The sequence below is a fragment of the Triticum aestivum genome, chromosome 6B (genome assembly GCF_018294505.1).
Source record: "Triticum aestivum cultivar Chinese Spring chromosome 6B, IWGSC CS RefSeq v2.1, whole genome shotgun sequence".
Classification (NCBI taxonomy): Eukaryota; Viridiplantae; Streptophyta; class Magnoliopsida; order Poales; family Poaceae; genus Triticum; species Triticum aestivum.
Window position 1 is genome coordinate 79,329,769 of NC_057810.1, and position 12,067 is coordinate 79,341,835.

General features: G+C 44.8%; 1 pseudogene; it reads right to left on the reverse strand.

The window, feature by feature from the left end:
* Window positions 1-897: 897 nt before the first annotated feature.
* On the reverse strand, window positions 898-5,109 carry LOC123138862 (putative wall-associated receptor kinase-like 16; annotated as a pseudogene).
* Between the last annotated feature and the right edge of the window lie 6,958 nt (window positions 5,110-12,067).

Consider the following 12,067-nt stretch of genomic DNA (forward strand, 5'->3'; position numbering starts at 1 on the left):
TTACGCAGAACCTTAATTCCCAAATAACCCATCATAGCTCACACACACACACAAACATACCATCTCCGTCAACTGCTCTCTCTCTCTCTCTCTCTCTCTCTCTCTCTCTCTAAGCTGCTCATCTACTTTGAGCTATATGGCATCGTGGAGGGATGGTGAGGAGAGCTTGGATGACGGCGTGTCCATTGTTGGTGAGGAGATAGACCTCTTGGTAAGTCAAATTTATCTCCAAGGGTTTGGTCTTCTGAAATTTGCCCGATGTGTTTCTATTCAACCCCTGATTTTCGTACAATTCTTGCAAGAAATCCCTGACACTGTAGTGGATCCATCTTTATGTAGCTCAGTGTTGGAATCCGAGCCGAAGCGCATCTTCTATGGTGAGAGTTCGAAGAAGATGGTTGCTTTTGAAGGGTTTTTAACTGGGAGGAGAATTCTAGGCTTTGTTGTACATGCTTGGGAAGAATTTGTAATCTTTAGCTCTATTGTGCAGGTTTCAGTGTTGTGTTCTTCTATGCTCTACTATAATTGAATTTGTTTTATGTATTGTATTGTGTTTTGTTTAGAATTACAGACTGAATGTCATTGGTGAAATCTTAATATCTTATTGCATGGTACACTGTATTTCAGTATGAATAAAACAATTAAGTTAATTGAATTATACATGACCAATTAACTGTTAGTCAATGTAAACGATCATGTTGTCGTTAGTCTGCCCTGTCATTGCTAGATTTCTGTTCAACTGCAAGTGAATTATGACTGTCATTTCATTTCCATGTCACTATGCATGTAAATGAAACTGATTATCAGAGGAAAAATTCTTTTAAATTATTTAAGGTTACCGAGTGCACATAAATCTTCGAAAACCAACCATGCTTAAGTATGTGTAGGCAAAACTAGCTACCGTGGATATCTTGCAGACAACATGTACTCTTCTTCTATGCTATATTGCCTACTAGTTAATCCCTCGCTGCTTCCTCCATCTCTAGTTGATGGAGAAATTGTTTCAAATTCCTCGTGTGGTTGAGCGGCTTCCAGCCTCATCTCCACTTGTCTCATGGTTGGTCGTTCCTCCCCTCTTAATTTTACACATGATATCGCAATTCCGGCAATTTCTTCTATTTTATTGCCCCCCTCATCCATAACTTGTGGATCTAATACTTGTGACAGACTGCCTTCTGCAAATAAGGTAGAAAAATGTGCCACGAGGCCATTGCCTTCAGAATCCATATAGTTGAATGGCTTCTTTCTCGTCATCAACTCTATAAGCATAACACCGAAGCTATAAACATCACTTTTCATCGTGAGGCGGCACGTGCGGAAGTACATCGGGTCCATATATCCTATTGTACCTTGGACCATTGTTGTTAACCCTACTTTGTCCAATGAAATATACCTTGAAGCGCCAAAGTCTGCTATCTTTGCTGTTAGTGTATCGTCCAGAAGTATGTTAGCAGGCTTGACATCTCCGTGGATGATAGGTATTATAGCTGTTGAGTGAAGATAGGCTAGAGATTTTGCTATTTCAGTTGCTATACGTAGCCTAGCATCCCATGGTAATGATCTTGGTCCTTCAACATGGAGATGACCATAAAGAGTTCCATTGGATATGAACTCATAGACCAACAATGGTACTTATGTTTCAAGACAACAACCATATAGTTTTACAATATTCCTGTGGTTGATTTGTGATAGGATAGCAACCTCATTAATAAACTCATCAATCTCCCTTTGACCCACCATTGTTGGTTTCTTGATGGCCACAATATGGAGGTCTGACAAAATCCCTTCATAGACGATAGCATGCCCGCCTCTACCAAGTTCATGCGCTTTATCGAAATTGTTTGTTGCTTTCTCTAGACCTTCCAAGGTTATGATCATTTTCTCTGCAATATCAGCCCTTTGAGGTACCAACTGTTGCAACAATTGCCCATGTTTTTTCTTGAAATACTTCCATTTCAAACTTTGTGTGCTCCAATGCTTAAATTTGTAGGAAGTGAAGTATGCAATGAGAGCCAAAAGTAAGAGGACCACCCCAATAGTGACCCCAATAATTATTTTTGTACCTGAAAAAAGAAACATTTCCATTTTCATGTATATAAATACTATGAGCAATTTGACTCACTGAGTACTTTCAGATGGTACAGTTTTCTACAAGATATTATAAATCTTCTATTTACTAATTGCAGAAATCTTTCGAGGCTCCATCTTAATTATAAAAACCACAACAAATTATCAAGAAGGTTGCAAAGAAAATCATACTGTGTTTAAAGATGGAAGTAGTAAACAATATGTTCTTGTAATTAATTGCTTTTTCATATTATGTTCAAAAATAATACTCCCTCCAATAAGTGTCTCCACTTTCTACTAACTTTAGCACAAAGTTCTACTGCAGTTGAGACACTTATCTTTGGACGGAGGGATTAGTTTTCGTATTAATATTCAAAGCTAGAAAAAATTAAGCACTGTTTGTTTCTGAAAGTGGTGGTTCATGCGTAAGTACCCTCGATCTCTGAACTACTCCATCCATTCCTAAATATACGTGTTTTAAGAGATTTCAATATGGACTACATACGGAGTAAAATGAATGAATCTACACTCTAAACTACATCTATACACATTTGTTTGTAGTTCATTTTGAAATCTCTAAAAAGACTTATATTTGGGAAAGGTGGGAGTAGTAACAGACGGTCTGAATGAAAATGAAAATATTAGCAGAAAATGAATATATGAGAAGGAAAGATAGAAGTCGAGTAGTATAATCGGAGAATAGGAGTCTGCTGCCTTAATGAGTGTGGTAGGAAAGTAAAGTTATAGCATTGTTGCTCACCTTTAAAGGATTTGTTGCGCTCACCTGGAGACAATAGAATGAATGGGTAAAATTCAGTATATCAGTATATATTGTATTATTATATGGAAAATTAGTTTCAAACCTTTGGATGCGTCAGGGATATAGGGGTTGCCATGGAAGCCGTCCCTGCACTCGCATGTATAGCAGTGGCTTTGCTTGCTCTTGCAGAGGTCCGGATCTGAGCTCACATTGGTCAATGATGAGCCATTGTCCATAAGCAAGATAATCCCGAGACGAGCGGGAAACTTCATAGTTGTTGCGGGCGTCCTGTGCACCAGTTGAGAACCCTCCGGCATCAGTTTGTCAATGAGGCCCGGTAGTGCGACAAATTGATGAGAGTCGTTGGTGTCGTATCCACTCCTCGGGTATGTGCTCATGACGATGCGGTATCCATTGGTGTGGAACGCGCTACTCAGGCATGTGCTCATGACGGTGGAGTGTCCATCGCCCGCGAGGCCGATGTCTGGAGAGGGATTATGTTAAAATAAAAAGGCATTATGTATTATTATTAAGATGATACCAATTATATTCTGCCTCTCTAATGACACGGTCCAGATCAAGTCCAGATATTACGGATGCGCATGACCAAAAAGATAAAAAGAAGAAGAATGAAAAACAAAAAGAGTCGATGTGGCCAATGGCACTTAACAAAGAAGTACTAGTGACAACCATCCACGCCGTTGAGCGTACTTCTTTTTCAATAAATAGCTATTCTAAAAACATGATGAGACATATTGTGCTAAGATATCATCTTTTAAAGAAGGGAAGACAAGTCTTTTCTTATGGATTCTCTCTCCTCCATCTTAACATTTATCCTATGTGGCATACTTAAGATAGCACCATTGTACATACCCTTACCCCCCCCCCCCTACGGCACATACAAGGTCCCTTCATCCACGCGATTCTGCGAAGCCCCTCTTCTCTCCCCAACAAAAAATGCCCCTATTCTCTCTTCCCATTTTTCAGATCTGGTATTGCATGCCTCTCTTTTTTCTCTATTCGGTGAATACCACCACTATTTTCTATCGGAGGGAACTTTAGCATAAAAATACAAATAACTTTAGAAAGTAGGTGTCCGAATTTAGTTGAACTTTAACTTCAAATTTCTAAAGAATTTTTTATAATCATTTTAAAATTTAGTGGACTTTGCTGTAAACAGTCAAGAACTTTTTATTTTTATTGTGAAGTGTAAAATAAAAAGAATCAGGAGTTGGAGAACTTTCTGAATACTAAGTCTGCACTTTGTTAGAAATAATATTAAAGAACTTTGATAAAATATATATTTGGAACTGAAGAGCTATATAAACAGCTTGTCTGAACTGTGCTGGAAATAGTGATGGACTTTTCATTATAATTGTGAAGTGTTTGATAAAAACGAATACTTATGGGACTAGCCATGTAATTTTGAAATATACCAATATTCGACTTGTTTTGTAGAGAAGACTGCAAGAAACTCAAATACTTAAATGAATTTAAATTTGCACAATTTATTTAAAAGTTATGATGACATATTTGTTTCTTGTGTAATTTTTTGTTGAATAAGTGATGGTATGGGCTAGCAGGAGCATGACGGACCGAATGGGATGTGGGGTGTGCTCTTGAGATGTTATGGATGCATTGACAATATTATCTCAACAATTCATAATTAATTAATTATTTTATTCTGATTTGTACACATATTCATACAAAATTCATACAAATCATAAGTCATTCCAAGTGCATTCAAACAACTCGAAATTCATTTCAATTTTAGGATTTTTACAAATATTAATACGAAATTCATAAAAATCATAATTCATTCGAATAAGATGCAAACTACTTGAACAAACATTCAAACTAGAGCCATATCCCCCAATCCGAAACTACTCGTCTTTGTCCACCTGCAAGCGGCACACGGCAACCACGACCTCGAAGTTGCGGCCATCCCAAAAGGCACATCACATGTCGATGTTTCTGTGCAGCGGCGGTGGGCCGTCGAACTGCTGGATCTGAACGGTGCGGTTCAGCGCGAGGATCTATGGATGTAATGGGTTGTTTGGCACGAAGTCCAAATGCACCCTCTCCTCTGGCGTCAACCCTGTCCGAAACCTACCGACGGCTCGCACAAAGGCCGTTGAGCCGGCAGCGGGGACATGCTCCATCAGAAGGCCCCCGCGACTCACAAACCATCTCGCCGGCAAGCGCGTGTCCGGCGGCGCCACGATGCCGCAGCGGGCTAGAAGCTCGGCTTGATGGATAGTGAGGCTGTGCGACCATGTCATGGCTGCGAAAGGGGAGATGGGAGAGGAGGGCTAGAGTTTGAGCTTCGGCGGTGGCAGATAAGGTTGTGGAATTGGATGGGGGGGGGTGCAAATATGGCACGTGAGAGGTGGCAGAGGGTGGGCGGGTACCAGTTGCGACATTAAGCCGCCATTAATGTACGCCGACGACGTGACATCCCGTGTGTGAAAATGTGAGCAGTCACTGTGTGGGAAAAAGCCGGCGATGCGAATTCAGTTATACATGCGGTCATACCAGTGGGTGCCACACGTCAGTCACTGACAGTGTTGGAAACAGCGGCGACGCGAACTCAATTATGCATGTGGCCCTACAGGTTGGTCACACGCGTTAGTAAAAGTGCTAGGTAACGTCCGATGGCCTTGACTTGACGGCAAGCTCCAGTTTGGCTTTTTGTGAGGTCGAGCTAAGTAGAGAAGAAGAAAAGGGAGAAATGTTAAATGGTCTGGACAAAACTAAGTGGAACTAAAAAGGAGGGACATAGAAAATGGAAATTCTACTACCTCCGTCTCGGTGTATAAGTCATTCGCGTGGTTCTGGTCGACAATTTAACTATCTAAATATGTATTATATGTGACAAAAAATATATATATTAAGAAACTACATCCGTTTAGAAATCTAGTGATATACTTTTCATGACATATAACACATATTTAATTTCTCAAATTGATGATCTAGAACTACGCAAATAACTTATACACCGAGACGGATGGAGTATAAAAGGAAGCCTTCGCGTCCCCTCCTGGCACGGTTATGCATATGAGTAGATTATAACTGCAACGATCGATCTATCTCTTGTGTGCACAATTATTATCATTGTACTCTAGTAGTTCTGGATCTTGTACGGTAAGTTTTCTAAAGAAGAATCTTGGCAGCTAGCATGCTCTTCTTCTCTCTTACATGTTTATTTTCAGACTCATCGCAATTAGAACTTAGCGTACGTGCAATCTACTCTTTTTGGGAAGGAGTTGGCAACTATTCATCGGTCGGCCAAAAATTTCATGTTTTCACCACCATCCTGTGCCTCCCACCCATATTGACGCGTCCTCCGACATTGGTCTAACTGCCGGCAACCACCACCCATGGTCGGTGTCGCTACCGTGCCACCTCATCGTCCTGCCCGAGCCGCCTCCTCCATCGCCCCAGGCATCAATCTTCTAACACCCCTCCCTCCACCCCAGCACCTGGCAACCCTCAAACTCTCTTCAACAGCCAGCCACGTCATCACCATCTCCGGCTCATCCCATGGTCGTTTGCCGGTGACACATGGTCACCATCTTAGGCTCCTGAAAAAATTTCAGGCGTCCAAAGAATAGCAAAAACATTTTTAATTATGTTTTTTTTGTGAACTTCAATATATTAATTATGTTGTGAAATGTATTAATTGCAAGTTACCTCACAGATTTTATTTTACTTCCGCAAAAAACACACAAAAATTACACAATACAGTTTTGGTAAAGCGCATCTAGACATGCCATAAGTATTCCATATCTATGTTTTAGTTGCTACTTTGAACCCATCATCTGTTTTCATCATGGATTTGCCACTGGGCACAAGTAATGGGAGGAAAAACGGAACAATGCCAGCCGACAGACAGACGAATATGTAGCAACAATAAAACATATTCGTGCAAAATAAAGATACATAAACGGTCAGAAATTAAAAGTGTCTGCATTAGCTAGCATTGGTCGATCGAACGAACTAATTAATGTACCTGGCTGTATTGGGAGCTTGTCATAGACAGGCTCAGCTCGACAAGCTCCAGGTCCGCGCTACGGTTTCGACGACCCAACCATGTGAGTTGTACATCGTAGTCGGACGACATTCCGTTGTCGGTGATGTTGTATGCTTCATTGTCGTTATCTTCATCTTCACCACCGGACGAGACAATGTCGGGGTGGTAGTATGGTATGCCGCTTTCATCGTCTTGTTCTGTGGGTGGCGACTGATGGTCTTCTTCTGTATCGACGCAGTCGCAGAGCGAGGTGCACGTGCTGCTGGCCACGATGACATGGCCGCTCTTCACCGTCATCTGGCAACTCGCCAGCGTGTATGGCGCCCCAGCGTGTCTAAGCCCGCTGTTGAACGTCCCGTTGCTGTTACCATCGCTGTCGACGTCGATGTATAGTTCACCATTGCGGTGGGGCTGCAGAAAAGGGTACCCAACATCGGGGGTCCATAGGACTTTGTCGGCGTCCGGTAGCAGCGGGCTTGAACCCCGTGCCCCGCCGCCGCTAGTGTCACCTGCGAGGTTGAACCCCGGCAGGTAGCAGCTGGCGTTTGGGCCAATGCCGAACGGGTACGGCACATCCACGTTGTCGCATGACGTGACGCAATTGGGCATCCCGATCGGTGTCGCTACCTCGCTCGGATTACCCGCTACTGCTGATCCTCTAGTGTCGAGGGCTTCGCCTGAGTTTGATGTGTCATCTGGCCTGGTTGGTCTGAAAGCTGCTATTGAGCCTCTAGTGAAAATGAACACTACCGCCGCCGCAAAGATTGTTATTCGCGACATTGCTATGGATGGATGGACGAATGGGTGGGTCTTGTCGAACCCTTTTGCATGCTCTTATGTAGACAAAGCAGGGCGTCTGCCTTATCGCTAAAAAAGCAGCCAGCCTGGCCCTGGCTACCTACAGACTCAAACCGGAATCCTGGCCGGCGGCACCGGTGGTTGTTTCAGCATGGACGTGTTTGGTTCAAGTCGTGAACAGTTTCTGCATGAGATACACTTTTCAACCCAGTTTGGTTAAGAAAAATAGACTCTAATGTGCCAATCTATAAGTTGTTTGGTTGCCTGCATCTAGAGTCCTTGGATTAGGTAATACGCAAGTGCACTTTGTTTGTTTGCCTGCATTGGCCCAAGCGGCACATTGACAAAGTGTTTGGTTGTATAAGGCGTCCATGGTGTGCTTACCTTATATCCTAATTGATGAGCTTATCCACAATGATCACACCTAGCACACCAACGCCACAGCACAACAATGACGATGAACTGGGCGAAGATGATGAAGTTCTTCAGCTTCAGTCCAAACTGACGATCCACCTTAACACCTTCCATTTTGACACCTCCAATCTTGCCACTGTCAACAATGCTGCCTCCGTGCTTTGGCACCCAGTTGGAGTAAGCTTTGTTCTACTGCCTAGTCTTGAACCCTCTATGTCTGCTGTTGCTATACGATACTACTTGTGCACTGGCTTCTTCCCATGAATTGTAAACCCCTGGAGCCTTACCGATGAACACAGCATACCATTTGCCCTAGCAATGCACAAGAGCAAGAGTTGAAGTAGTAAATCAATGAAGCATACAAGTAGCAAGCAAAGTAGCACATAGACAACAATAAAGCAGAAGAGAAGAAGTAAAGCATGCATGATCATACGGCATAGAAAGTTCTACCTAGCACTACCATGGTGTTATCCTACCACCACATTCAAAAGAGGATGTCGTCCTACCACCGCAAGTTCACCATCATCCGAGGGGTTAGTATATATCACATCACCAAAATATACAGAGCATCAAATAATTTTCCAGCCCTAACTACACAAAATGTATATCGTCATCGTCATCGTCGTCGTCTTCGCCACCGCCATCGCCATTGTCGTCGGGGATCATGCATGCTCACATGCACACTACTCTACTAGTAGTGCTTGCCCAGCGTCTGCCATGGCAACGAACCCAACACCCTGGGCCTTGTTGTCAAGGAGGTGGCTGAGAGCTACCATGAGAGCCTCGTCGCTAAGCCACCCTGGGTCATGACAGCGCCATACAGGTCAGGGTGGACGTCGAGGGGCTTGCGCTCCCTCATGGTTGTTGCCACCTCCTTCACCACCTTAGTCATGCTGCAAAAGACATTGATCTCCTCCTCCATCAGGCCTCCTCTCTTCCTCTTCCTATCATGGACGGGGTCGAAGGGATTCTCGAAGGGCTTGTCAGGGCCATCAAGGACCTCGACGTCCGGGGTCCCAGGGAAGTCTGGCATGGGAGAACCAAGAGTCTCCCCCGAGCCCATGTCATGCTTCCCAGTTGCCAGCCCGAAGGAGAAGATGTGTTGCATCGGCTGTATTTCTGTATGGGTGTGTTGAGGAACTCATCGTCCGTTGGGTGGTCCTAAGAATGAAACACAAGTGTTGTTAGTTGCGATTAGGAGTAGACAACGATGGACAGTATGAAAAGGAAGAGGCTTGTGAGCTAATCGCGACATAGCCGGCGTAGTGCTCTGCCTTCAGAACTATGGAGCAAGTGTACTCATCCCATGAGGCGCCGCTAGGGTCTCTCGGCTTGGACACTTGGACCCATCGACCTCTCCACTTCCTCAGGTGGTTGTACACCTGGGTGGCGGACACCTCCTACCCACAAAACTCGAACACCTGCTTCGCAATGGTGTTCAAGTGCACCTCCTTGAAGCCCTGGTCAGTCCTAACTTCACTAGAGATGAGCTCACACATCTTGTTCAGCACGAACGTAGACATGAACGACTGCCACTTCATGTTGTTCGACCTACCATCCTTCTTTACCTTTGCTGTTGCTACCTTGAGTGCAGCGGCAGCAGCAGCAACAGGAGTTTGCTTAACGAGCATTACTGGCACATAGACAGAATCAGACACGAACACCTCTGAATCAGGTGCCATGTCGGACATAGGCTGTGAGGCCTCGACAAACGATGAAGCAAACTGGCTGTCGGACAGGACAAGGGCCTGACTAAGATCTTCCGTCTGCTTGGTCATGTCCTACAATCGTAGCACGCATTAGCAGTAAGCATAGCACACAACATACCGGACAGTCCATAAAAGCAGGAGCATACATGTACATGGTTCATCACTATCATACCAAGCACATGCTTCATCACTACCGTACTAAGCACATGATTCATCGCTATCATACTAAGCATACCGGACAATCTATGAGCAGTAACATACATCTACAACAAACAACATGCTACAAATGGACAACCGATAGCAACAAATCATAGATCTAAGCACGAATCAACACAAGCACAAGGTTCAACTTCAAACTCTACTACTAATCTAGCCAATCACATGCTTGAACATCTAACACTACCACAAATTGCAACAGCGGCATAGCAATCAACCATATGAGCTCACAGATCAGAGCAATAATCAACCATGCATCTAGATCAAACCCAAGCTGCAGCTCAAATCTAGCTACGGTCGTAAAAGATCACCGCCCGCCGGTGAAGGACCGCCGACGCCGTGGACTGCCGGGCGATGAAGGTGCGCTGCTTACCTGCTCGTGGTGTCGTTGCGTCGGCGGGAAAGCTCGAAAGGGGGGAGAATGGTTGCGGGAGTTGGGGCGGTGAGGGAGGGGGCTAATTAGGGGCGGACTCGGCAGGAGGTGAGCCGAAATCCTTCCTTTGATTTATCGGTGACGTGGGCGAGCACGCGCCATCTGCCTGGTTGCATGAGGAGAGAAGTGCATCGCCCTTCCTTGTGTCGCCCAAGCCAGGCTCGCGAGCTACTGCCGATTCGGGCATTTCCCCTGGACCTGGTCTGGAGGTGCTTTAAGGTTCGTGCCATGCGAGCCGCATAGTAAACACACGCAACCAAACGGGTCATTTTCTTTCCAGGCGGAACAGACTGACCCATATGCAGGCAACCAAACACACCACATGTGTACGTTTGAATCCAGCAGTTTCAGGTGGAGAAGATGTGATGCGACCAAGGGCGATGCATGGTGACCAGGACTTTGTGAACGTCCCCATTTGCTGTAAACCATGTTCGATTCTGTTTTGGCAGGAGATAATACTGTCACGTCATCTTGTCAGTGTCTGCTAGCCCAAACTGGGTACCAGTCAGTTTTTCGGTCCAGTGAGAGATAGACGCGTGCGTGTACGTGAATCACTGTTCCCACCGACGGCCGAAACTCCGGTCCGAAAAATGTTTACGCGGGTCGGTTCTGTCTTCACGGGTATCATTGTGTTTTTGGCCTTTGCCCCGTCAATTTCTAAGTCGCCGGCAATTTGTCCTTCAGTCCTTGTGGTATTCTAGACTGGGCACAAAAGGGACCGAGAAGACTGGGAATGAGCCCGTCAACTTTGAGCATTAATTCCCGTTCAGACTTCATAAACGAATCCGAGGCAACTGCTGTGCATGAAATTCATACGAAGCCATGGTGTAAAACCGAACATCATTTCTCAGTACGTGACATGTACCCTTGCCACATCTGCTAGACGCGACGACGATAGCTTGGGCTCCGATTGGGTGCAACCGGACACAGAATCCTTTGAATTTTATTGTCCCAGCTGCTGCAGTTATCGCCATTTGTTCCTAGCTGATTCTACAAATCTGTAGTACGACATGTCGACATCGTGCTCGTGATGCCAGTGAGGTACTACCTCACAAACTGGCCAGGTTTCTCAAAAAAATGCTACCACCTCGTTATATATATAAAACAAATCGTCAAAGACAGAATCCAGTACCAATAAAATACACCAACATACAACACACCACGTAGAGTACACCCACACACACACGAGAGTACAAATAAGTTATGCTGACGACACAACTCAACAAGCCCAAAATAACAACTAAAGCAACATAAAGGGTTGTAGCTGCAGTGAAGAGGTGACTAATCCGGCTCGGACGGTGGAGGGGGCAGCAGCGGCGTCAGACGAAGCTTGATGGAGCGAAGACCAGAGGTGACGCAGTTGATGACGGCGTGCTCCGAGCGACGGCTAAGCGGCTTCCATTGTTAACAAGTGTTGTATATTTGTACTCATACATGTATTGTATACGGCCTGCGTGCAGGTTCTGTTGTAACCACCCGCTGCTCTGCCGAATCACGATCCGCTCCACTAGTTGTGGCCTGCATGCCTACATCTGCGCTAGCAGTTCAGCTTCTCGCTATATGTACTCTGTACCTGGTTTTCTATCAATAACAGTAGTGTGTGTGGAAATCTTAACCTTAGCTTGGTATTAGTCGCC